Below are 27,558 nucleotides of genomic sequence, written 5' to 3'. Positions count from 1 at the left end.
AATTTACACTTGTTATAAAATAGTTACATAGGGTTGCATTTGTCATTTTTATTTGGCAAAATCTTTCAGTTTGAAAATCAACAAACATTTACTAAGTGACTTCTGTTTGTCATGTACTTTAACCAAATATTTTCATGTAATACTCAGAAATGTTAAAATGTGATTTTTTAATACTAAAAAACTTTTGATAGACATCGAGTTTTATATTTTTAAGTGACTAAATCTAATAAAAATTAAAAAACAGGTTTACTAAAACAGGACCAAAAGACAATACAAAAGATGTCACATATCCAAAACATGATGCTCCTCATCATCAACACCTGAGCACCACAGCCCTGACAGAACTCAGGGACTGAGAATCCAAACTACCTACACACTTTAAGTTTTGTTTCCTTAATTTTAAGGGTTTTTAAAATGCTACCCCCAGCCTTGGGCTGTGGGATCCGGTCAGCGGCACTTCTGGCCCAGCGTCCTGTCTTCGGGCCGCCGGGGGCTCCCCCGTGCGACATACAGCTCAGCACGTAGTTGGCGGTGTAGGCGAAGGAAGGCTTTGAAGCCACCTGTAACGCTCTAGTTAACCGGTGAGTCCATGGTGCCGGTTGGCCTGCTGGAGTCCCTGAGCCCGTGGAGGAGCTGAAGCCCCCTCAGACCGTGGTGCGGCTCCCTCTGGAGCCATGTCTGGTAAGCCCAGAGTTTGAGCTGAGTTCGTCTCATGCTTTCTGGTTTTCTTTAATTTCCTCCATGAGTTAAGGAAATAAGTCACAAAACATTTTGTCTTTTGAGTGAAACGCTAAACTTCGGGCTGCGAACAGGGAAGTGTCAAGTCTCTCCACTGGCCCGGGTGGGGCCCTTCTGGGTCATGAAGCTAAGGAGGTGAGGACAGTGGAGACCGACCAGGCGGTGTTCCACGTGTCTGGGTGGAAATCTGTCATGGAAAGACGCAGCCCGCATTGCACTTAAATCTTCCATCGGGTGTTGTGTAAATTCTAGGAGGTTTAAAAAGATATTCTCTGGAAAAAAATTAGTTGTCTACGATAATAGCCACCTTCATGAGGAGTCAATCATGCCCGGGCCTCAGGCCACATAAGTACCATCCAAGAATATGGGAAGGTGGGGGAGCTCAGGACATGGGTAAGGTACCAGGTCTCTCTTAGTTCAAAGGCAGTCCTGCTCCAGTCTCTGGGTCGCTGTTGTTGGAGCTCTCTGATTGCTACTGTTGCTTGTCTCTCCTGGTTGTGGCGTGTGGGCCGCGGCCTCGCTCAGGCTTCGGGTGATGGAGGCAGGCGCTGTGTGCGCGAGACTGGAGCGGCTGTGGGAGAGGGGCGCTGCACCTGCACCAGCCCCCAGCCCACCACCGCCTCAGAGCTGCAGTCTCAAAGTTCATATTTTTGCGAGTGGCTATCCAATTGGCCCACTCCCAAAACCAAACTATTCCCCACTTCACTGCATATTAACTTTTTAATGACAGATTATTGGGTACTTTATTGTATTCTCCTTGTTTATCTATTTCTGAACTAATGGTATACTATCATATTTCTGATATATTTATAATTCATCTTTATACCTGGGAATAAAGGTTCTTCAGCTTTTTAATACTTCTGCAAGATTGTACAAGCTCTTCTTGAATCTTTCTTTCTTTTTTTTTAAGATTTTATTTATTTATTTGACAGAGAGAGACACAGCGAGAGAGGGAACACAAGCAGGGGGAGTGGGAGAGGGAGAAGCACCCTTCCTGCCGAGCAAGGAGCCCGATGCGGGGCTCGATCCCACAACCCTGGGAGCATGACCTGAGCTGAGGGCAGACCCTAACGACTGAGCCACCCAAGTGCCCCAAATCTTTATTTTTCATATAAATTTTGGAAACAGCTAATTTTGCTGTTGGAATTTTATTGGGATTGCTTTGAATCAATATATTAAGTAGCAGAAAATTTATATGTTTCCCATGTTGATTTTCCCAAACCCAGAACCTGGATTAGTGTATTTATTGAGATCTTTAATTAATGTTATTCACGTTTTGTAGCTCTTAGGGGAGGACTGTTGTTCCTCTTCTGTTAGATTTATTACTATGCACTTTGTTTCTTTTGCAGGAAATATTATCTTTTATCTTTTATTTCCTAATTGATTTTCCTCATATATAGAACTTGGTTTTTGTATATTGCCATTGCTAAGTTCCATGCTTATGATTTGTATATAATTTGTTCATTTACATATATATAATCACATATAATTGCACTGGCTATACACAATCCTATTATTTGTGAATGAAATAGTTTTATTAATTGCCCTTCAATCTTTAGTCCACATTAAAAAAATTTGTCTTTGAGCGCCTGGGTGGCTCAGTTGGTTGAGAGACTGCCTTCAGCTCAGGTCATGACCCTGGAGTCCCAGAATGGAGTCCCACATCGGGCTTCCTGCTCAGCAGGGAGTCTGCTTCTCCCTCTGACCCTCCCCCCCTCTCAAGTTCTCTCTCTCATTCTCTCGCTCTCAAATAAATAAATAAAATCTTAAATAAATAAATAAATAAAAATTTGTCTTATTGCACTGGCTATAATTTCAGAATGATGTTGGTAGACTACAATATCATTTTTTAAATAGCCATAAAATGTTCTCAGATAAAAACCCATATAATTCTTTTTAAATAAGCATCCTTTCATTTTCTTTCCTTACAGTGCAGTCACTCAAAATAGCACAGTTAGTATCCCTTGGTCCTTACTTCTCAATCATTTTACCACCACACACATACTGACTTTATCCTATTTCAGTGACTCTGCCAAATGCCATCCATCATTCTCTCCAGTTGTGTAATTTTCATTTCACTTCTCTGTTGTATCTATAATCCCTTTGAGAATCTTTATTGCCTTCTGTGAAGTCATGTTCTTACCATGTTTATGAGTTTTAGTTCTTAGGAGAGGAATTTCAGAATGAGGAAAGGCTTATGTTTCTGGCCATCGGGAGTTTCTTATTTGACCGTTTTAACTTATCTAAGCCTAATTTCTGTATTTTGACATGAGATAGTATATGCGTACAAGATATTTTTAAGAAAGTTGTTTGAAGGGCTTATTAGATGGCCAGGCATATGATAGAGGAGTACTTTTATTTCTTTGAAGTGTCTACTTCTATTTTTTTACACCTTAAAATTAGAGTTTCCTACAGGTTTCATTGAGAGCTTTGTTCTCATTCCAATCATTATTCTTGAGTGATAGGATTTTATTAATGTCTTTTAAAATTCAGCTTGAGCTTTTCCTCCTTCACACTTCCTAAGTAAATCTAACTTAAATTTTCTTAATTTGTGCTCTCATGCTATTCTCACATATTACTTCGTATACTGTAATAACATATACTTCATGTTTTCTCAAACTTGTTAATGGAATTATCATTTATGTGTATTTCCTACTCTCTGCTCCTCCATTTCTAATGAGACTTCTTTACAAATTTGCTTTTCAAACAATGCTGCATTGAATCTTTGTTTCCCTATGGGACTCTTGATGGATGTAGGCAATGAGCACTTTAAATCATACCAGCTATTCAGGAAATTATCTCTTAAATATTTAGGAAATTTATGATCCCACCAGCAGTTTATTAGTACTTCTTTCCCATTTTCCCTCATGCTGGCCAAAACATGGGATTTTGGGATGCCTGGGTGGCTCAGTTGTTAAGCGTCTGCCTTCAGCTCAGGTCATGATCCCAGGGTCCTGGGATGGAGACCCACATCAGGCTCCCTGCTCTGCGGGAAGCCTGCTTCTCCCTCTCCCACTCCCCCTGCTTGTGTTCCATCTCTCGCTGTGTCTCTCTCTGTCAAATAAATAAAATCTAAAAAAAAAAAAATGGGATTTTGAGAGTACCTAATATTTACTAATTTAATAGAATAAACTGTCATCACAGTTGTAGTTAATTCATATATTCATTAGCCTCTGGTTTTTCCTCTTCTGCTAATTCTCCTTTTTTGTTGTTTGTTGTTCTTGTTTGTCTTTTTCTTTTTGATATATGGTTGTTTTTCAATTTTGTATTTAAATTAGCTACTTGTTGTCATATAGTGACTATCTTTCCACAGTTCTTTATTTTTTAACCTTACTCATTATGCTTTTGACATCACAGAGATTTAAAAATTTTAATAGTGCCTAATTTTGATATGCAATGTGATGTAGCTAACTTTCCCTTTAATTTTTGAAAAGTTCTTGTAGGATCATATAATAAGTTATCTGTCATATTAAATGGCACTTTTTCGTGGTTTTTGTATATATAAATTCTTTGCTATTGTTGATTTATTTGAATGCTATTATTTTTATATTTGATACAGTTACTCTGCTAAGAACATCTTAGCTGAGGAGGACTGAACATTGATTTTCTTGGATTTTCGGCATCATTATTTACTTTTTAAGAAAATCACCTTTTCATTTTTTGCTTTTGGTCCTCAACTTTTTGGTTATATTTCTTTGGCTAGGACTTTTAGTACTTTGCTGACTGTAAGCTATAATAGTGTGCAAACTGGTATTTTGCTTACAGTAAAGGAAATGACTACATTTTTCCCCTTTCAGTATGATGTTGCTTTGATTCTTGGCGGAGAGATTTATCAAGTTGCTAGGATTTATCATAATTGGTACATTTTTATCAGATGTCTTTTCTGGATCTACTCTGAGTTTTTCTTTTTATCTTCAAGCTGTTAATGTGGTGATTTACAATGATAATTTTTCAATACTAACCCATTCTTGCATTCCGAAGGCAAATTATACTAGGTAATGAGTTTAACAGCTTTCAACTTTTACTCTCTGTCCAAGTTATTTGTATAATACATAGGTTTATCTCTGTCCCTGATATTTTCCTAAAATTAAAATTTGATAATTTGTGGAGCACCTATGTTTTCAGAGGGAAAGTTTTGGCTATTGATTTGATTTGTAAAAGACTATTTCTTTTTTAGAGTTTCTTGTTATTCTTAAATCACGCCTGTACGCTTGGCTAACTGTATTACTTTTCTGTTTCTGCCTAGCAAGTTGGCACAAATTTACTGGGTTACAACATCGGACCTTTTTATCTCCTTTTGCACTGGTGAAGAATCTGAGTATAGCTCACCTGTGTTCTCTGCTCAAGGCATCCAAAGACTTCAGTTAAGGAATCTGCAGAGATATATTCTCATTAGGGGCTGAATTGGGAAGAAGATTAGTTTTCAAGCGACTTTGGGTGGTTGGCAAAACCTATTTCCTTGTTGATAAAGAACTTACAGCAGCTTGCTTCTTCACTACCAGTTAGGAGAAAATCTCTCACCTTAGGGAAAGTCCCTGTCCCTTCTTTAAGAACTTTAGCTTGTAAATCAGGTCTATGCAAGCTAATCTTTTGATTTAACTCAAAATCAACAGATTTGGGACTTTAATTACATCTGCAACATTTACTTTTTCTGTATTTTTCTGGTTATAAGCAAGTACAGGTTGCTCTTGTACTTAAAGGGAGGAGACTATATAAGGGTGTGGCTTATTATAGGTAACCTTAGGGTGTGTCCACCACAAAATATGCCCTTATAAAAATGATTTCTAGCGTGTGTGGAGAAGTGTCCCATTTTTATATGCCTAATATAACTGAACTCTTCTTTCCCTTTGTTTTTCATCGGTCTTGCTACTGGTTGGTATATTTATTAAGAGTTTCCAAGTCTTGGATTTTTGGCTTAGTTGATATGGTCATTTTTACAAGTAAACTGGAACATAATTATGAGAGTGCAGAGTTCTACTCACGCAGAACATTTCATTTCCTGATTCAGATAATTTTTAATAGAATTTATTTTTTAGAGCAGTTTTAGGTTCACAGAAAAATTGAGCAGGAAGAACAGAGAGTTCCTATATATGCCCTGACCCCACTTCCATGCAAACTCCTCCACTATCAACATCCTGAGCTACCGTGGTACATTTGTTACACTTGATGCACTTGCATTAACGTGTTGTCATGAAAGTCCATAGTTTACATTAGGGTTCACTCTTGGTGTTATACATTCTTTGGATTTTGGCAAATGTGTAATGACATTTATCTACCATTATAGTATCATAAAGGATAGTTTCATTGTTCTAGAAATTCTTTGTGCTCCCTGCCCTGGCCTCTCTGGCAACTGCTGATCTTGTTATTGTACCGATAGTTTTATCTTTCCCAGAATGTCTTATAGCTGGGATTATACAGTAGCTAGTATGTTCAGATTGGCATCTTTCACTTAGTAATATGCCTTTAAGTTTCCTCCATGTCTTTTCATGGCTTGGTAGTTCATGTCTTTTGAGCAGTGAATAATGTCTGCTCTGTGGATGTACCAGTTTATTTATCTCTGTGTATTTACTTGCTAAAGGACATCTTTGTTGCTTCCCAGTTTCAGCAACTAGGTAAATATTTGCTTGCAGGTTTTTGTGCGGATGTAATTTTTCAGTTCCTTTGGATAAATATCAAGGAGTGTGATTGCTGGACTATAGGGTGAGATTATGTTTGGTTTTGTAAGAATCCACCAATGGTCCTCCACAGAGGCTGTCCCATTTTGCACTGCCACTAGTAATAGAAGAGAGTTCTTGTTGCTCCACATCCTCACCAGCATTTGCTTTTGTGAATGTTACACATTTTGGTTATTCTAACAGCTCAGTAGAGGTATCTCATTGTTGTATGAATTTGCATTTATCTGATGACAAATGGCGTGAAACATCTTTTCTTATGCTTATTTGCCTGCCATCTGTAGGTCTTTTGTGAGATGTCTCTTCAGGGTTTTTAGCATTTTCTTTTTGATCAGTCTGTTCATTTTCCTATTGTTGAGTTTTAAGATTTCCTTGGGTATTTTGGAAAATGGTCCTTTATCCAAATATGTATCTTTTGCACACATTTTTCCCAGTGTGTGGTTTGTCTTCATTTTCTCTTGACAGTGTCTTTCTCAGAGCAGAAGTTTTGATTTTAATGAAGTCCAGCTTATCAATTATTTCTGTCATGGATCATGCCTTTGGTATTATATGAAAAAAGTCATCATCATGCTCGAGGTCATTTAATTTTCTATGTTATCTTTAGGAGTTTTAGAGTTTTGTGTTTTATATTTACAAGTGATATCTATTTCAGATTAATATATGTGAAAAGTTTAAGGTCTGTGGCTAGAATCATTCTTTTGCTTGTGGATGTCCAGTTCTTCCAACACCATTTTCTGAAGTGACTCTCTTTTCTCCATTGTATTACCTTTGCTCCTTTGCAAAGATTAGTTGACTATACATATGTGGGTCTATTTCTGGGTTCTCTGTTCTGTTCCATTGATGTATTTATGTATTCTTTCACTGGTACTATAATGTCTTGGCTACTATAGCATTATAGTAAGTGAGTCTGGAAATGAGATAGTTTCAGTCCTCCAACTTTATTCTCCTCCTTCAGTGTTGAGTTGGCTATTCTGGGTCTTTTGATATTCAAATTTTTTTTCCTTCAACTTTATTGAGATAAAATTGACATATAACATTGTGTAAATTTAAGATTTACAACATAATTGATTTGATACACTTTTACATTACAATATGATTGCCACCTTAGTGACAAAGCTAATCCCTCCATCAGGTCACATAGTTACCATTTCTTTTTTGTGGTGAGAATATTTAAGATCTACTCTCTTAGCAACTTTTAAGTAAATAGTAAGGTATTGTTACCTGTAATCACAATACAATGCTTTAGATCCCCAGAATTTATTCATCTTCTAACTGGTAGTTTGTCCTTTGACCAACACCTCCTTATTTCCCTCCCCTGAATTATTCTACTCTTTTTTTTGCTTTTTTTCTAGGAGTATGGTTTTTTGAGATTCCACACATAAGTGATATCTTACAGTATTTGTCTTTCTCTGGCTGACCTATTTCACTTACCATAATGTCCTCAAGGTATCATCTGTGTTGTTGCAAATGGCAGGATTTTGTTCTTTCTCATGATTGGATAATATTCTGTTGTATACAGTGGTTCCCCCCCCCATTATGTGTGTGGGGGGGATATGTTCCAAAACTCCCAGTGGATGCCTGAAACCACAAATAGTATCAAATTCTATATATACTATGTTATTGTCTATACATATGTACCTACAGTAAAGTTTTATTTGTAAATTAGGCATAGTAAGGGGTTAATGACAATAACTACAGTAAAATAGAACAATTATACCAAGGTACTATAATAAGATGTGGTCTTTTCTCTCTCTTCCTCCCAAATACCTTATACTCTATTCACCCTTCCTTTTGTGGTGATGTGAAATGATAAAATGTCTGTGTGATGAGATGAAGTGAGATGAATGACACAGGCATTGTGATGTGGCATTAGGCAATTATTGATCTTCTGACAATACATCAGAAGGAAGATCATCTGCTTCTGAACTGCAGTTCACTGTAGGAACTGTAACTGCACAAAGTGAAACTGTGGTAGTGGGGGGACTACTGTATATATACATCTTTATCCATTCACCCATTGACATTCACTTTGGTTGGTTCCACCTTGGCTATTATGAATAATGCTGTAATAAATATGGACTTGCAGATATCTCTTCAATATCCTGTTTTCATTTCTTTTGGACCTATACCCAGAGGTATGATAGCTAGATCACATGGTAGTTTTATTTTTAACTCTGTGAAGAACTTCCGTATTATGTTCCACAGTGGCTGTACCAATTTACTTTCCCACCAACAGTGAACAAGAGTGCCCTTTTCTCCACATTTTCTTGCAAACACTTGCTATCTTTTGTCTTTTTACTTATAGTCATTCTAACAGGTGTGATGTGATATCTCATTGTGATTTTAATTTGCATTCCCCTCAGGATTTATGGTGTTCAGCATATTTTCATGTACTTGTTGGCCATTTGGATGTCTTCAGAAAAATGTCTATTCAGTTTCTTTGCCCATTTTTAATTGGATCATTTAAGGGTTTTATTGTTGTTAGTGATTTATATGAGTTCTTTTTTTTTTTTAAAGATTTTATTTATTTGACAGAGAGAGACACAGCGAGAGAGGGAACACAAGTAGGGGGAGTGGGAGAGGGAGAGGCAGGCCTCCTGGGGAGCCGGGAGCCTGATGAGGGACTGGATCCCAGAACCCCGGGATCATGACCTGAGTGGAAGGCAGATGCCTAACAAATGAGTCATCCAGGCACCCCAATGAGTTCTTTATATATTTTGGATATTAACCCCTTATGAGATGTAAGATTTGCAAATATTTTCTTCCATTCGATGGGTTGCCTTTCCATTTTGCTGATTGTTTCTTTTGCTGTGCATAGCCTGTTTAGTTTGATTTGCTCGTATTTATTTATCTATTTATTTATTTATTTATTTAGCCTTTGTTACTTGTGTTTTTGGTGTTATATCCAAAAAAATCTTTGCCAAGACCTATGTCAAGGAGCTTTTTGCCTATATTCTAGGAATTCTACAGTTTCATGTCTTACCAGATCCATTTTAAACTAATGTTTATACATTTTTATAATGTTTAAAAAGAGTGCCAATTTTTAAGAGAAAAAAGAGTTCAGAGTAATTTAGGTCACTGTTATTGGACATACTATATCTACATTATTAACTTATAAACCTCCTTAAATAAACTTGTGAACTTCTTGTATGGAAAGTGTGTTCTCCAAATACACAGACCTTTTTTATTTTCGGGAAAATCCTTATTATTATTATTATTATTATTGTTATGTTAATCACCATACCTTACATCATTAGTTTTTGATATAGTGTTCCATGATTCATTGTTTGCATATAACACCCAGTGCTCCATGCAGAACGTGCCCTCTTTAATACCCATCACCAGGCTAACCCATCCCCCCACCCCTCCCCTCTAGAACCCTCAGTTTGTTTTTCAGAGTCCATAGTCTCTCATGGTTTGTCTCCCCCTCCAATTCCCCCCTTCATCCTTCCCCTCCTGCTATCTTTTTTTTTTTTTTAGCATATAATGTATTATTTGCTTCAGAGGTACAGGTCTGTGATTCAACAGTCTTGTACAATTCACAGCGCTCACCATAGCACATACCCTCCCCAATGTCTATCACCCAGCCACCCCATCCCTCCCACCCCCCACCACTCCAGCAACCCTTAGTTTGTTTCCTAAGATTAAGAATTCCTCATATCAGTGAGGACATATGATACATGTCTTTCTCTGATTGATTTATTTCACTCAAATACACAGACTTTTATTTGATTTTTAAAAATATCTGGGTGCAATCTTTATTTAAGAAAATTTTAATGACATGGGAATATATCATAATGTCACTTTTAGAAACCTAATATAAAATATTTTTTGATCACTAACTTAGCTACAGCATGTAAAGTGTTATATGAAAGAAAGTAGTCTAGAGGCCCTAAAACATTTAAGAGTCATTGTGTTCAAATGTATTACTCTTTTTGTAATATGCATCATGAGAGTTTTTTAGTTTTCTGAGTGCTTAAAATAACAATTTGGCTTCATAGTTTATACTACTATGTTTTTCAGCTAAATCACAGAATTGCAAGACAGTTATACATAAAATTGGCAAGACAGGCAGGTCAGTTATGCATATAATTGGGTTGATCTGAAGTCTAAAAAGTAAAGGCTAAGTTATATTACATTGTGATGCTCTTTTTCTTACAACTTGTTCAATGATATGGCATGGATGTTGCAAAAAATAAAATAAAGATAAATTTTATTTCTTTCTCTAATCCTTCAAATTAATAGTGGAAATATGTATATGATTCAAATTATCTTTGCTTCTGAAGTTATGAATATATACTCAAGGTAAACTTTCAGGCAAAAGATACTTCTGTAACTTATAGTTTTTCCATTTTAAAATCCCCTTTCTTATTTATATGTATTTTCAAAAGTTGTTCTACTTGAGGCCTTCAAGAAAGTAATTTTCCAAGAAATTAATTATGATAAATTAAAATGCTGGATTTTTATCTTTTATTTTCACCTATGACTCAAGTAGTTAGTAAAAAAATATCTTACTGAACTGTCTGGCACACCTAACATCTGGCACACCATAACTCTTCAATGAGCAAGAGTTCTCAGTACTTTTAGTAATGCTGATATATATCCTGTCTATGATTGTTAAAATTCACTTGGTTTAGATAATAATAGCTAATATATGTTTAGCTTTTATAACATGCTAGGTACAGTTCTAAATTTGCATAGTTTAGTAACCTTATGAACCATCTCCCCCATTTGAGAGTATACTGGCCCATCTGTGATACATACACTACACCATTTAAAGTAACTTTATTTACCGTAAATTACCATGGTCTCTCAATGAAGTTCTCTAATTCTAATCATATTATCTAGATGAAAATTTCTAGTATTTGATGAAGGAACAGAAGGCAAGCTGAGGACAAAGCAGGAGCTGACACCCCACAACCCCCACCGTGGGATCTATGTGACACTCCTCAGGCACTCCTGGCCGCCCTAAAGCTAAGGAGAAGAAAAACAAATAGTTAACTTGCAGAGATCACAATCCTGCAAGACAAGAGTCTCCCTCAGTTTACAAATGTTTTAGCAATCTACAAGAACAAAGCATTTCTATCAATAACCTAGCTTCCAGAAGGAAATGAAGATGCAATTAAATGTCTTTATAACCTGCAGCTCACTGACAGATACTTGAGGTGGGCAGAGTGTATTGTTCCTCTAGGAAGCTCCCAACTATCTTCATGTTAATGTCTTGCTAAGACATTAGCAAGGGAAAAACAGCCTTAACTTGACAATGGCATGGCCTCCGGTATCCTGTGAGTCTTCTTTAACATATGAAAATCCTCTTGAAACCTCCCTTTTCCTTACCTTCCCCAACCCCATAGTAAATAATCAGCCACCCCTTACATGCCTGGTGCAGCAGCTCTTTCTGCCCACAGGTCCTGCCCCCATGCTTTAATAAACCACCATTTTGCACCAAAGGCGTCTCAAGAATTCTTTCTTGGTTGTCAGCTCTGGACCTCACCCCACTGAACCGCACTTATATTGCAAAAGCCCTTCAGTATTGTCTTACAGAATGCCATGATCCTCTGTTAGATTTCTTTTTCTTCCTTTTATCTGAGGCTATGTAAGCCTAGAGTTTTTGTTTATATTTGATCCATATTACTCCATAGCACTTCTTCTCCGTGTATTAATATGAATAAGATAAATTTCTCCATGAATAGGGGGAAATTGTTGCTGCTCTTCTAGATGTGGCCCCCAATTTGAGCTGGCACAGCATTGTTTCCAGGTTTAAATCTCAGGTCAGGAATTCAGTCTTCCTGAAATATCCACATATTCGGTGCTTCATGTCCTGAAGTCTATGACCTCCACTGCCCAAGTTCTATAAAGCAGCGTTCCCCTTACCTTGTATTGCTTATCTCTATTCTCCTGCTTTATTTTTTTCTCCTCAGCATTTATCAAAATCTAACATATCATGTATTTCATTTTGTTTCTCTTCTGATGTTCTTTAGATTAGTCTGCTTCCTCTGAGATATAGGCCACAAGACAGAATTGGTCATGCAAGAGATCTATAAGGGACAAAACTTGGGGGGAAATAGAAGGGAGCTGGGGGAGTCTGAAAAGTTGTCAGACCTTGATGCCACTTGGCTCTGAGTAAAGGAAAGAGGGAAGGAAGGAAGGAGGGGTGAAACACCTTAGACTGTTGTATGGATCTAAGAGAATTAGGAAGAGCTATGGTAGAGTCCTTGACTAAAATGTCCCATCAGAGCAGTACCACACCTCCCTGGAATGGGCCCACCTGAGTATCCCAGCTTCACTCGGTTATTGGTAAGGACATTCTCACAAAAGGCATGGCCTCAAGTGTCACAAAAACAGTGACAGATTTCAGAGTGCAACAGCTGCAGCTGGCAATTATACTTTGTACAAATGAAATTCTGAGTGAGATACGAGAGGTACATTTCAGTCTGCCTCTGCATATTCAAGCACAGGAGTTTTGCATACCATTTCAGGCCCATTACCTCCAGCAGTGCCCAGGTCATAGTAGCAGTCGATAAATGTATATGAGTAAATGAATTTTTCCTGGGAAAAATAGATGTGTATATCTCCTGAAGTGTTTTCTTGCACATTAGTGTTCTGCCAAGAGCTACTGGCAAGCCAGATCTAGAGACTAATTACCTGAGAGGTTGTCTGAATCCTCATCCTAACTAAACAAAAGGGAAAGTAAAATGTGTTAAAGGCACTACCTGTCAAAAGAACCAGAGGAGTGTCCTCTTAGTAAGTACACAACTTATCCTTATCATTAGCTCCTGAAAAGTAGTTTCATGGAATTTCACTGGCAAGCAAAACATGGGATTTCAATGGCAAGAACAATATTGTTTATTTTCAGAAAGGGGTGTAGGCGGTCTGAAGTTCAGAATCCCTCTGGTGCCTGTGGTCTCATTCATGAAACATAGCCATAGTTTCAAACAATTGTATTACTGGAGTGCAATGTTTATTTGCTCTATTATTGAAGACTATTCAATTCTGCTAAAGATGATGAAAAAAAAAAGGAATGCTTGAAACTTAGAGAATGTGTTAAGCCTAGAGAGTGAGTAATCAAGTAGCTTGTGAGACAAAGGAAGAATTCATAATTGTGTTATGAATAGGAAGTAATGCAAAGTAAAAGATGGAATAAATGGTCTATATAGAGGCATGAAGAAGAATGTCATAGATAGAAGGAGATTAAAGGAACAAGTAAATCTGAAATATTAATAAGCACAAATCCTGCCATCTCCAGTTTGACAGTCAATCATCCCTACATTAGACACCCATTGGTGACAGTCACTGTGGCCCCATTTGGGACTCAATGTGTCCTCTATCCCAAGAATATAGTCAGTAAGCACAGTTGCTCAGCAAGACATAAGAAAAGTGTAGTTATTGGTGAGGTGTACTCATCTCACATCTCTATAATAGATCTAGTGCACTTGGCTCCAGGCATCTTCATTTTCTGAGTCTTCTTGCTCAAACCTCAACTTTGATTCTTTTAACCTTGTCATTGTCAGGAAATATTTTTTTTATAGATCACATAAATTGCTAGTTAAATTTTGTATCTTTGATTGATGAAGTGGTCATTTACTTGGAGGTAAAAGGAAAAAATTATCTCAAGTAGTTTGTAGAATAAAAGGTCTTGGCCCAAGAAGGATTGATAATGGTAGAGATTGTGTTAAAGATGTGTAGAGGTATTGATTTCCTCAGTGGATAAGTGAACTGGTTTGGGACCGAGTGACCCAGAGCTCTTTGTTCTGACACTTCAGCCTAGGAGCAACCTTTGACACACCAGTTTCTAGAAAATATTATTATTTTCTGTCTGAACTGTGACCTGAAAAGGTTGAGATTCAATGGGTTGTGATAATACATTGGAAGATATCCATGGCAGTAAGAGCCCAATATGTAACAAAAGGGCCCATGGTATCTATGTGTCATAAACTATTAGGCTGTGGGGGACCCTCTTAGCTACCATCTTACTCTGCAATACCCCCAAAATTATCCTTGACATTTTTTTCACTTATCACTGATATTAACTTTTAGAGATAGATTCTATTATATTACTTATGTTACAAATCAGTAAATGGAGGTTATTCAAAGATTGCTAAATATCCTGTCTCCCCTTCTTTCTTAGAAGAAGCCTAACCACAATTTTTAAAATTTAGTAATGAATATAATGTTATATTAGTTTCAGGTGCACAACATATGGATTCAACAATTCTGTACTATTATTCAGTGCTTACAAGGATAAGTCTAGTTACCATGTGTCACTGTACAACATTATTCCAATATTATTGGCTATATTCCCTATGGTATACTTTTTCATCATTATGACTTATTTATAACTGGAAGCTTGTAGCTTTTAATCCTCTTTATCTATTTTGGCCATCCCCCACCCAACTCCCCTCTGGTAACCACCACTTTGTTCTCTATATTTAATAATATATATTTTTTTTTTTTTTTTACATTCTACATTTAAGTGAAATCCTATGGTATTTGTCTTTCTCTGACTTATTTCACTTAGCATAGTACCTTTTAGGTCCATCATGTTGTCACAAATGGCAAGATTTCATTCTTTTTATGGCTGAATAAGATTCCAGTGTGTGTGTGTATGTGTGTGTGTGTGTGTGTGTGTGGTACATCACATATTCTTTATCCATTAATTTATCAATGGCTGCTTGGGTTGCTTCCATGTCTTGGCTATTGTAAATAATGCTGCAGTAAACCTAAAAGTATGTATATCATTTTGAATTAGTATTTGCATTTTCTTTGAGATAAATCACAATTTTTGCAGAGGTAAAATGCACTCAGATAGATGACTAGATTTTTCTGAGACTCAAGTGTAAAGGCAAGAGATTGAATTTTCCAAAAATAAGAAACATTATCTCCCACAATATGTGTTTTTTTAAAAATGTGTCACTGTCCCACTTAGAGTGAAGTCTAATTCTGTTCTTTTTTAATGTGGGAAGGAAGGTTTTGGTATGTATACAGGAAAAGTTTGCATTCAGATGATACTGTGTTACCCAAATCTAGATTAGAAAAGAACATACAGCTTCTTCCTGTTTTACATTAAATGCTTACTCTTGGGTTCCAGGCCATTTTCTAATAAAGCCCAAGGCCCCCATGGTGATGACTAAAGTAGATGTCCTAGATAAAGTTTCAGTCATCATTGATTATCAGCTTCCAGATATGTCAGTGAGATCCCTCCAGATTATACCAGCCTACAGTCATCAAGTTGCTTCTAGGTTTTGATTCTCACTAGCTGAGTCAACAAACATTGTAAACCAAAGACAAGTCATTCTTCCTATGCCCTTTCTAGATTCCTAACTCATGAAAACTATCAACATAATAAAATAGTTATTCTTGTATTCCACTTAGTTTGAGGTGGTTAGTCAGTGATAGTAAATGGAATAGTGGCTGATGATGGCCAGGTGAGTAAGTTTGAGCCAATAAAATGTAAGTGAAAGATGGAAATCACATAAAGGTTCCCAAAGGAAATAAACTGCTGGGTTAGGTAATACCATTTGTCTTTCCCTTTTCCCACCTTTCTGCTTCCTGAAATAAAGATATAATTGCTGGAGCTTCAGCAGCTATCATGTAGCCTTGAAGATGGAAGCTTGAAGATGGCAGTAGAGATAGAGAGATAGAAGGTGCCTGGTTTCCTGATGACTTAATGAAGTCATCCTAGCAATTCAAGACCTCTGGCCATTGTAGTTAAACTATTTGAGAGACATATAGCTATTTATGCATTTAAGACTTTATTATAATGGGTTTTCTTGTATGTGTTGCCAGTCCTAAACCTGATTCCTGCATCTAAAAAGACTAAGTCACTTGCCTAAATTAGTAAGTGGAAGAGAAAAATTTTATTCTGTGATTGTCTGATTTAAGACCTACAGTTTCATTGCAGCAACATACTATTCCAAGGGTAGAAGTACAATTGTCAAAAATGGGAAAGAACATAAACATTTTTTTAAGATCCAAAATTTTAAAGTATATCAGAAACAGAATTCTAAAAATATACAGGATATGGAATACCATCTTGTGGAGAATGTACAGCAGTATATTGTATCCCCTGCCACCTGCACTTGCCATGGTCATTGTTAGTCACAAAAAGAAATCTTTAATATACTTCAAAACCTGGACTAGGCAAAACCTTTAGTATTCTATTCCATAGGTGCTCAGGAAACTCAAGTTTTATATGTTAATGTAGTACTACTTATGGGAAATAACTTAAAACTTATTTAGAAGGAATGATATATGTTTGGTCAAGTTTGTTGTTTTGTTTTTTCTCATCTAAACTCATTAAATATACTTAGGCGTACAAACAAAAATCCTGGTTATAAGATTTAATTTTAAAATGAGAAACTTCCTTATGGCCCTGGGTTACAAATAATTAAGGAAACATCCAATTCTGTATAAGTGAAAAGTTCATTCTTTCTGATTTTCTGTACACTTACACATTTATAGCTCGTTAGTTTCATTTGCAACAGGGATATTGAAAACACATTTCAAGTGCTCCTACTGATTTAAGAAATTTATTGTACCTTAAGGGCTGTCAGAGGAAATTTGCAAATTACTTGCCCAAATTATTTCAACAAGAAAACATAGTGATATGCTCAGGTAATGGAAAGGGGAAAAAGATTAACATAAGTGTCATAAAAAAGCTATTGTGCTGCATAAATCACAGGTAGTCAAAGATGTTTTGTAACAAAGATGCTGTGCTAAAATGCAAGAAAGAATATCTCTTGTACACTCTCTCTTATTCAACAGAGAATATCCTTTTGATTTCAGTGTTAAAATAGACACTTCTCTTTTTCTGTCCCATAAAGAGGACTTTAAGTCAGTTTTTTCTTCTTCGAAAAGGAGAATTTCACTTTGAAAAGAAGAATTCACTATTTGGTGAATGAAAAAACACTGTCATTCACCTAAGTACCTATGGATATATTTCTATATACATGAAAATCTTAAATAAAATATTTGAAGATTCAGTAAGCCCAGGAGAATCTACTAAAGTAGGCTTACTGTGTAACCTCTAATAGCAGAAATTAAATTGTTGTATTTTAAAGAAATGAATTATATGATAATAATTTCTTTACAAATCCCTGGAGGAACAATATACATAATTTATCATTAATATGGTCATATATAAGTTGTACTCTTCAACACATGCAATTGAGGAACATGTGTTTAAAGTATCTTAAAAGTTGGCACCTACTAGTGACAGGACCATTAATGAGTTAGGAAAACACCTGCTAGCCTATTTAGATGTTGAAACAATTAGACCTAGGAAATGTATGAAAGGTGAGGGTGAAGGAAAAGCATGTCCATAAGAGCTGAGTTACTTTGCTTACAAAATAGGAAACTTTCTCTTAATTTTTATTTACTTTAGTTATTTTTTTAAGACATTTCCTTAGGGGAAATGACACTGGTGGTAGTGATAATGGAGGTGTTGGGATGATAGTAGTAATGTAGAAGGAGGTAGTGTGTTTGGTAGACAGGAGTTGGCATGCAGTAGGAGGATGAAAATAGCAGAATGGAAAGGACTGTGGGCTGTCAAAACACCCAATTTTATTTTATGTTTTCCATTGTGTTGTAATTTAAATTCCCATCATCCATGATTTTAGTAATGTTTCCACAGAACAAAACCTTAACTATTTATGATATGTTACAGAGTGAAGGATATACCTATTCACCTTTCACATATTTAATTTTAAAGAATCCAAGTAGAGTGACTGAGTTCCATATGCAAATAGAAGCAAGGAAAAGATTCCAATCAAATTGAGCAGAACAGTGTTGATTTGGGGATGATTTAAACAGCTATAAAACTATCAGAATTGCCAAATCTCTCAGAGTTTAGCAGGGATGTTGTACTCTTATGAAACATTAGATAGTCCTTGACTCCTGTGCATTTCAAAGGAAGTGTTGTTATCTGGGTTATGAAACACCCCCTACTGAAGATATTCTCAAAATCTGTGTGTGTGTGTGTGTGTGTGTGTGTGTGTGTGTGTGTTTAACTAAATAATCTTAAACTTTGGCAGATGTTTGATTAGTCCAAAAGATATATTTTAAAAAAATGATAGATCTACTTCACTAATCCTACCATATTTAAAGTTGTCATATGTTTCTTAATATTTTCCAAGCAAACTTTTCTCTTTAATTAGGAAAAAAGTCTACATATTTTTTCCCAATTGAGGGTGATAATGAAAGGCTATAACATATTTCAGTTCTTAATACATTTAAGTAATTTTTTGGTTGTGTCTAGTTGCATGTATGTAGCAATTTAGAGTGAATTATTTGGTGAGACCTCAATGAGGCAAGCAGAATAATTTCAACAAGATACTTAGAATTATCTTAGTCAAAATACATTCATAGGTCAGTCTTTCTGAAGCATAGAACCTATTTGTTGAGAAGAATTTTAGTAGTGGTTGTGATATATTATTGGCACTAGATGAAAGTAGCTCACAACTTGTGCTGAGTGCAATCTTCAAGGAAAAACTACTGGCGAAATACTGTCTACTAAATTATTTTTCCTAATTTCTTATAATTAATAGTATTGTTACAGTGATTAAACTGAATGTCTTTTAAAGATAACAAAAACACATTAAGGCATATTTTATCTAAATAAGACCTTTAAATAATATCAAAACTTAATATGATTGAGGAAATAATATTTTGCTCTTGGGGTAATTGTCTTGTTTCCAGAAACTAATGCATAGTATATTTGAAGTATTTTTTTCAAGTTTAAACCAAAAACTTAAGATTGCTTCCTATTCCCAAAGTATTATTTTGCATTGATAAGCTTCCATGTACAGAAACACTCATAAGTGCTATAGGAAGTAAAAGATTAGTAACGTTGATCCACATCTTCTTGAATGTACCAAACTCATAAAAATAATGCCACTACAATAATTAATTTGAATAATACATGGCAAGTTACTATAAATACACTGTTGGGTAATATCATGAATTAGTGCTCTATGAAGTTATTTTTAATTGGAGGAGGGGAGTAGGGGAGATTTATGTAGGTCATAAATAAGTTAATGTGGTGATTGTTAAAGGAGTTGTAATAAGAATTCCAAATGAATGAAATATTATGACAAGGTAAGAAGGTGAGAATGTTGCATCACGGTTGAAATGAGATTTGGGTTCAAGTTGTGGTCCATAGTTTATGATGTGTGTACTCAGTATGTTACTCCTACTTATTTTTATCCTGTCTAGTTGATCTCCTTAATATCTCAATATAAGAAAAGTTACATCTCTTTATCCAAATAAAGTTATAATTATGCTTTAAGCCTCTTATCTACCAATTTGGTAGAATGTCTACTATCAGGCATTTTTTTTTATTCCCTCACTTGGAATAAGACAGACTTAAATCTAATTTCTTCTCCTGTTCTTATAGATATACCATACTAGTTAAGTTATTAAACCCTTAAGTCTCAGTAATATTATTTGGAAAATGGAGATAATACTAGCTGCCTCCTAGGATTTTTGTGACTTTTAATATAGAAGGTAGAAATGGACTGCCTATATAGCAACTATTGTATGGTAAATGTTTGATATATTTTAATTAAATTTTTAGAGAGTAAGATTTTTATTATATCATTTCATCAAGAAAGGAGAATTTCCTCTAACTCATTCTCAATTTGAAGTTTTGAAAAAATCACTTAAAAGTGATTTTTAAGATAAAACACTTTTTTCCCCCTCTTTGTTAAGAGATTGGTATATTGTAATATAAAAGCATGATATTGGGTCCTTTACTTTTCTTTCAAAGATCAGAAAAGTAGTTCTGAATTAACCTTACCTCAGCTATATTGCCTTGTTCATAGATCATCCAATGTGTAACAGCCTTGACATTACGCAAAGAGAAAATTATATAGATAGTTTGACTCTTATCTTGTATATTTAATGCTATTTTAAATAGATGGTCTTTAACTTGTGCTGGTTACAATTTTGTTATAGCAGGATTCTATTTTCCAGTGATATGCTCTCATAAACCAATAGTTCTATGACATTGGTAAAACACTTACTGTGGTGCATAGTAATATGCATTCCAGGAAGGCTTTCACAGAAACATCAGAGAAAACCCCGTTGGCAGGGGAAGTCATAAGATTTTCCACTCCATTTCCTATCATCGTTTCCTGGTCCTGTCTCATTCAGTGCCAGTCACTGACTCATGAATTTTGAGTGGTCTTATTTTAAAATGGTGCCTTGCCTGTCATATACTCTCTCAGATTCATAAAGGGATAATTTCTCTTATTGTAAGTAGTACGCCTTATGTTAAGATGTAGAATGACTGTTGGTAGTCATTTGAGTTGTATTTAAGAAGAAAGGGAAGTTGGTTGAGGAAAAGGATGAAGACTTCAAGAGTTGGAGCAAATATTCAGAGAGAAGCAATGAACAGCAGACCTTGTGGCTCCAGAAAAGATAGTGATAAAGATTGATGGATAATCAGAAGGTATAGGTATGTGTGTATGCTTAAAAAAATGACAGTGAATTCTTTGACATTCTTGCCATTGAGAAGTAGGATCAGTGTCCTTTCCTAATGAACATGGGCAGACTCTTAACTGCTATGACAAGGTATGGCAGAAGTGATGCTGTGTGTCTTTTGAGGATGAATAAAAAGCCAATGAAAGTTTCTCCTTGGCCACTGGAATATTTAGACCAGGAACCCTGAGCCTCCAGATAGGAAGTCTGAGTGTCCTAAGACCACCATGATGCGAGGAACCAGAACAAATCAATTAGTCAACTAGAAGTGTTCTGGTTGGCATTCTTTGTCTTTAGGTCATTCCATCTCAGGTGCCAGACTTCTGAGTGAAGGAGCTACTGTTAATATCAGCCTCCACCCACTGTGGTACCTCTGGTCTTCAAGTCATACAAGCTGATGTCCAGACACTGTGAAGCAATGACAATCAACCTCTGCTATATCCTACCCAAATTCCTTATCCACAGAACCCAAGAACATTACAAGAAAAAAAGGTTGTTATTTTGTCTCACTACATTTTGGAGTAGTTTGCTTCCAAGGATGATATTAGTTGCTTTGGAGTACTAGCTCACAATTTCATTAGTAGGTTTGTTTTCCTATTTAAGAATCATGGGCTTTACAAGTTTATAAAATTCTGTCTAAAATTGGGTTTCTACATGAGGAACTTCCTTTAACATATCTTATATGGCAGGTCTGCTGGTGAACATTCTTTATATTTTTTCTTTTTGTTTGCAAAGATTTTATTTTGCCTTCATTCTTAAAAAATAGTTTATTTGATACAAAATTTTAGGGTTTTTGGTTGTTTATTTGTTTTGTGTGACTTCAAAGAGTCACTTCATTATCTTCTGGCATGCACACTGTTTGACAAGAAATTGACTATAATTCATTTTTGGAATTCCTGTATGTGATGTGTCATTTTTCTCTGGCTGCTGTTAATACATTTTATCACTGTTTTTCAGAAATCAGGTGTTCATTCATATTTCTTTTGCTTGGGGATCAGTGAGATTTTGGATATATAATAAGATTTAAGATTTTTCTCTTTATCACTATTTTTCAGGAATATGTTTATGTTATACTTTGGTGTTTTTCCTTTGTTTTAATTCCATATTTGCTAAGAAGTTTTTTTTTTAGGTGTGAGGTTTCATATTTACCCTCAAAATTTGAAAAATTTTAGCTATTGTTCAAATATATTTTCTTTCTACTTCTCACTTATGTATTAGACCACTTGGTATTGTCCATCTGGTCATTCAGTATAAGGATTTATGTTAATGTGGCTAGGATCTAGGCTATATTTAATATTTGCTCTATCTGTAGCTGCCAGAGACATCACATTCCTCTAATATCCTCATGTTTGTCTTTTTGCCTTTGGTCTTTCTTGAGCACGCCTCCCTAGAGATGGTTTGTGTCTCATATGTCCTTCAGCTGTCTATTATTATATAGCCAATTCATATTATCCACCATAGTCTATATTCTGTAAATGTTACCAGGAATGCTGAATTAACTAATGCTGAACTATTACCGCTGGGGACATACAGGGTTAGCTTCCTGTACAGTTCTGATCAGAACATTTTCACCAACTGAAATGGTCTTTGTGTTATGTTGGTCCATTTGCCAACATCCTTAAAGACAAGACTGTTCTACAATACTGAAAACTTACTTGTTTATATAATGCTTTTGCTATATAACATTTAGCAGATAAATATTTTTAAAATGTTTTCTACAGCTTCTGGCTGCAGAAACTCCCTCACCTGTAAGTTTAACATTTTTATGCCACAATTGGCTTTTGAAATGTGTGAACTAGTCAGCACTAGCTGAGAAGAGTTTAACATCTTCCTGAGCCTGGATTAGGCTTTTCTTGTTTTTTTTTTTTTTTCATGAATTTGAAAATTTAGCCACTTTTCCATATTTCTAATAGTTTTATCACACACTGTAGATATTACTTGAGCATTACATGAGCAGCTTCATGCACAGATTGGTAAAATTCCTCTCTTTTTTTTATGGAAGTATCATTGTGATTCATTAGCAATGAATTCACAACCAACAGCACTATAACTCATTGCCTGAATGAAGCTGATCTAACACTTACGTTTGTTCTTTTTGAAAAGGAACATCACAGCCTTCTTGCATTTAGAAGTACTAGACCCCATTTCAGCACTCAACTTGGGGGCAATTTTAAACAGCAAAATCACCAAAAACAGCATAACATTTTTTAAAGGGTAGCATTGAATAGACCCCTCCCCACAAAAGGGGCATATTTACAGGATGAACAAAATGAGAAGGTAGAGCATCTCTTTGTTCCACTTCAGCTTGGACCACATGTCAGGAAACTAAAATTCTTTTTTTTTTAATTTTTTTTAAGATTTTATTTATTTATTTGAGAGAGAGAATGAGATAGAGAGAGAGCATGAGAGGGGAGAGGGTCTGAGGGAGAAGCAGACTCCCTGCTGAGCTGGGAGTCTGATGCGGGACTCGATCACGAGACTCTAGGATCATGACCTGAGCCAAAGGCAGTCGCTTAACCAACTGAGCCACTCAGGCAGGAAACTAAAATTCTTAACCATTCTGTGCATAGCTGTAAATAATCAGTCTCCCTAAGTCTTGATTTTGAGGTCATAAATAAATTTTAAGAAGTAGGTAAATATTCAAATACAGAATCCACTAATAATTTTTTTAACATACAGAAAAGCACACACATGTTCAGTGTTGGCCAATAAGTTGTCATGAAGTGAACACACTTGTGTTACCAGGCAATCGACTATACTTTGTTCCTGCTGGTGTCATAATAAGATGTGTGGGGAAAGAATCTTAACAATTAACTGTCAGTCTTTTGCTAGGCCTGTGTCTCTGGGGTGTGACCTTCACACGTCTTTCTGTAGTGGTGTAGCTATTTCATACTTTAGTTGAGATAGGACGGTAAAAGGAAGCTATGGTTGGTGGAGACTTCTTCCTCAGTGGGTAAGACTCTGGTAAAGTCTTTCCTGCCGAAAAATCTGTCTTTGTTATACAGAAATTTCTAAAAGGATTTAAAAATGATTAGTTGTCCCCTCCCCTTGTCAGAGCCAAGAAGGAATCTTTCTGAAATCTTCATCTTAAGAACCTGGTGGGATTCCTGGAGTTAAAGCCCATGCAATAGTGGGGGCGTAGGTGATGGTTAATTTTGTGTGTCAATTTGACTGTCCACAGGGTGCTCAATTAAACATTATTTATGGATGTGTCTAGGAGGATATTTCTGAGAAAGATTAGAATTTGAATCAGTGGCTTCACTAAAGTAGATTGCCTTCTGCAACTGAGGATACAATTCCTTTATATCTCACATTAAGATCCCAGAACACTCATACTTATTTCATCCCCGTGGAGGGCTGGGAAGGGGGTGCAGAAGCAGCTTGAAGCACCAGCACTGAGGCGCCCATGCAGGAAGGGACTGGCCTTTCAAGGCTCCACCCTTGTAAGGGGCTAAAACACAGGTGCAGTGCCTGCCAGTCTCCCACAAAAGTATCCACATGGCCTCGTAATGTAAGTGTACCAGGGATCCCTGCCCAGGCCTGGGGAAGGGGAGCAGCAGCTTCTGCTGCTATGCTAGCACCGTTGCCCATTGCAGAACCCACCTGCCCCCAGGACTAAAACCAAAAGTTCCTAGAATATAGATCTGAGCTGGGCTGGGTTGACAAAGGAGCCCTGGGTCCTAAGAGACCGGCAGATGCCAGCAGAGCCTGCCCCTGTGCTGTATTTGCATTTGGTATTTGCCCAGAGGAGGTCCCTGCTGCACATGCCTATCACTCTCAGCAGCAGACTGCATGAAGCCCTGTGCCAAGGGCTGAGAGGGACAAGGCCAGAGTCCTGGTGGTGAAGCCTCCACATTGTGCAGACCTTCAGCTGGTGGTGTGCAGGCAGTATGGTCCTTTCTGATGGCCCTCCAGGGTACAGGGAGCATAGGAGCAATGCAGAGCACAGCCCAGGAGGCCTGCAGCACTCACATCCATGGGCCCAGCTTGCTTGCTCCACATCACATGTGTACACACATACACATAAATATATGAATCTCCTGTTGTGTAAGTATTTAAATTTAAAAGGTTAACGTTAACTTATAGGCATGCCAGAGTAAGGAAAGCACCTATGATGGTGCTTATAATAGTATTTTAAACCTAATAAAATGAATAGGTAACTTTAAAATACAAGTTCTCTATGATAAAATGAAAGAGGTATGCATCATTGTTAATTTAATTAGTAGTAAATAGTGATTCCAAACCAAGGATGAATAATTGAGGTTGAATGACAAGGAATGTAAAATGACTTAAAAATCACCATGTCATTTTCAAAACATCCCAGCCACCTTCATGTAGGCATAATAGCAGATGGGTATCTATTCTTAAGTGACAGATCTCCAGTAAGAGTTGTAAAACTTGATTTGGTAAAACTTTAAAAAATTATAATTTTTAATGAATTTAACTTATGATAATTATAATGAATTAACTTATCTTATATATGATTTTTCTTCCTTTTATACCACAAGTTTATTGTTTTAAGTTCATATAACACATACAATGAAATGTCTTAAAATGTGTAAATTTGTGCAAATGCTTTGGAGAGCTGATTGACACTATCTACTAAAATAAAATATTCATGTAACTCATAATCCTAAACTATGCCAAAATATATATGATTAAAAATGGGGGTGTGTGAATTGCCATTGAGTAGTAAAAAGTATTTGATTGTGGTATCTCACGCATAAATCTCAAAAGGAGTAATTGAATGAGCCAGACACAAAATAATAAATGGTGAATGATGTCATTTATACACATTACAAAAATAAGCAACACTCTATGATGGTGTAGTAGTATAACATAGTCCATATAACAGTTACCTTGAAGAAAAAGGATAGACTAGTGATTGAGAAGGGACAATAGGGGTACTTATGGGGTACTGTTCAAATTCTATAACTTTAAGTCACACTTACACAATTGTAATTACTTCATAATTATCAGTGAGACACACATTCATAATCTGTATATATTTTGGATTTTATATAAAGCTATAATTTAAGAATTTATTAAGAAAAATAATAGTACTTCAACTTCACCTCTAATATGTAAAGATCTTGGAAGTCACCACTCTTGTCTTTAAGAGAATAAAAAAAAGATAAACTGGAAATAAATATTTTTCTTGGACCCTTCAGAGAACCGAGGTTGCAGGGTAAACCACTACGCCAAAATCTGACTTTGTAGATTTGAAGCATTCAGAGAGAGAGAGTTACAAGCTCTGACTGCCTGGAGCAGAAGCTATTGGGACCATAATGTCATAGGAACACTTAAATGGTAATTTTGATGAATTCATGGAGAATGAACTGTGGCGTTAGCTTGAAAATGAGAATTTCCTGGTGGCCACAGTCTTAGGAAGCTGTATTAGTCAGGGTTCTCCAGAGAAATAGGACAAGCAGGACATATGTATAAGAAAATATTTGTTATAAGGAACTGGCTCACACAACTGAGAAGAGTGAGAAGTCCTACAATTTACTATCTGTGAACTGAAGACCCAGGAGAAACAGTGATATAATTCAGACCAAGTCCAAAGGCCTGAGAAGTGGGATCACCAAGGCAGATCAATGTTGGCAGCTGAAGTAATCAGGCAGGAAGAAAAAAGGGGCACATTTTCCTTTATTGCATACATGTATACATATTTTTTCCGTTGTGTTACATATAGCTGGATTCTCCAACAAACCGCATTCTCACTTATTGGCCATCGTGTACTAATTATCTACAGAACATGAGGTATATAGCTTGTAAGACTTCTCTGAAGAAATAGAGCATGTTAAAAGTAAATTTCCATGACAAGTTAAGGCAGGCAGCCTGAAGTTTTTAAATAAAACTTTGTTTAAGTGAGCAATATGTATATATGCACAGTTCTCTAGGATGAGTTTAAGTTTAAAGTTTTTAATATCTATAGAATGCATAAAATGCTAACAGCTATTGCATTATATAGATTATATAGATTAATCACAAATACATATTATTAGCTTATTAATTTGACAACAGAGCCAAAGCTTGACAATACCTTAGGTTAACAATGCTGTGGGAAGTAAGCATTCTGATACAATCTTCTTTGGAGGGATATTAGAACTGTATCATTAGTACCTACCCACTTAGTCTTTGACCCAGCTAATCTTACTTCTGAAAAGTTACTCAGGTAATATTTCTAATATTACAAAAATATGTATGATGTCCTTTGGGCCATTATTTATTATTGCAAAATAAAGAGGAAAAACCTTACTTGACCATAAATGAAATTGATTCAATAAATTAGGGTTGAATAAACTGTGAACTGATATGGGGTGATTTTTTAGGATATATTAAATGAAAATGAAAAAAACAGAAAAAATGTAGCATGCATAGCTTTTGAGGATTTTTTTCTTAAATAAAGGAAAAATAACAGGAACTTATGAAATCTGTAAAGGAATGGATGGGTAGAAATGGAGTGGAAGTTATGGGGGTCGGTGCTCCAGTTCAGCAGCATGGAGGAACATTCATCTCATGCCTGCCCCCTAATCACAAGAAAACTGCAAATTAACTTCCTTTCCTTTCTCTTAACCCAGTTTGAGACCTTCTGGGAAGCCTTCTCTCCTTTCCCCAGAAAGCTTCAATTAGATGAGTAATAATGATGTTTTCCCTCCCCTCCTCA

General features: G+C 36.1%; 1 pseudogene; it reads right to left on the bottom strand.

Annotated features, from left to right (window-relative positions):
* Positions 1-574: 574 nt before the first annotated feature.
* On the bottom strand, positions 575-23,033 carry LOC114217749 (ubiquitin-conjugating enzyme E2 J2 pseudogene; annotated as a pseudogene).
* Positions 23,034-27,558: the final 4,525 nt, after the last annotated feature.

This window comes from Eumetopias jubatus, unplaced genomic scaffold, assembly GCF_037043125.1.
Source record: "Eumetopias jubatus isolate StellerSeaLion01/CBP00866 unplaced genomic scaffold, mEumJub1_p1.0 scaffold_1, whole genome shotgun sequence".
Taxonomy (NCBI): domain Eukaryota; kingdom Metazoa; phylum Chordata; class Mammalia; order Carnivora; family Otariidae; genus Eumetopias; species Eumetopias jubatus.
The sequence above is the reverse complement of the archived record's forward strand: the minus strand, read 5'-3'. Positions and strand labels throughout refer to the sequence as shown.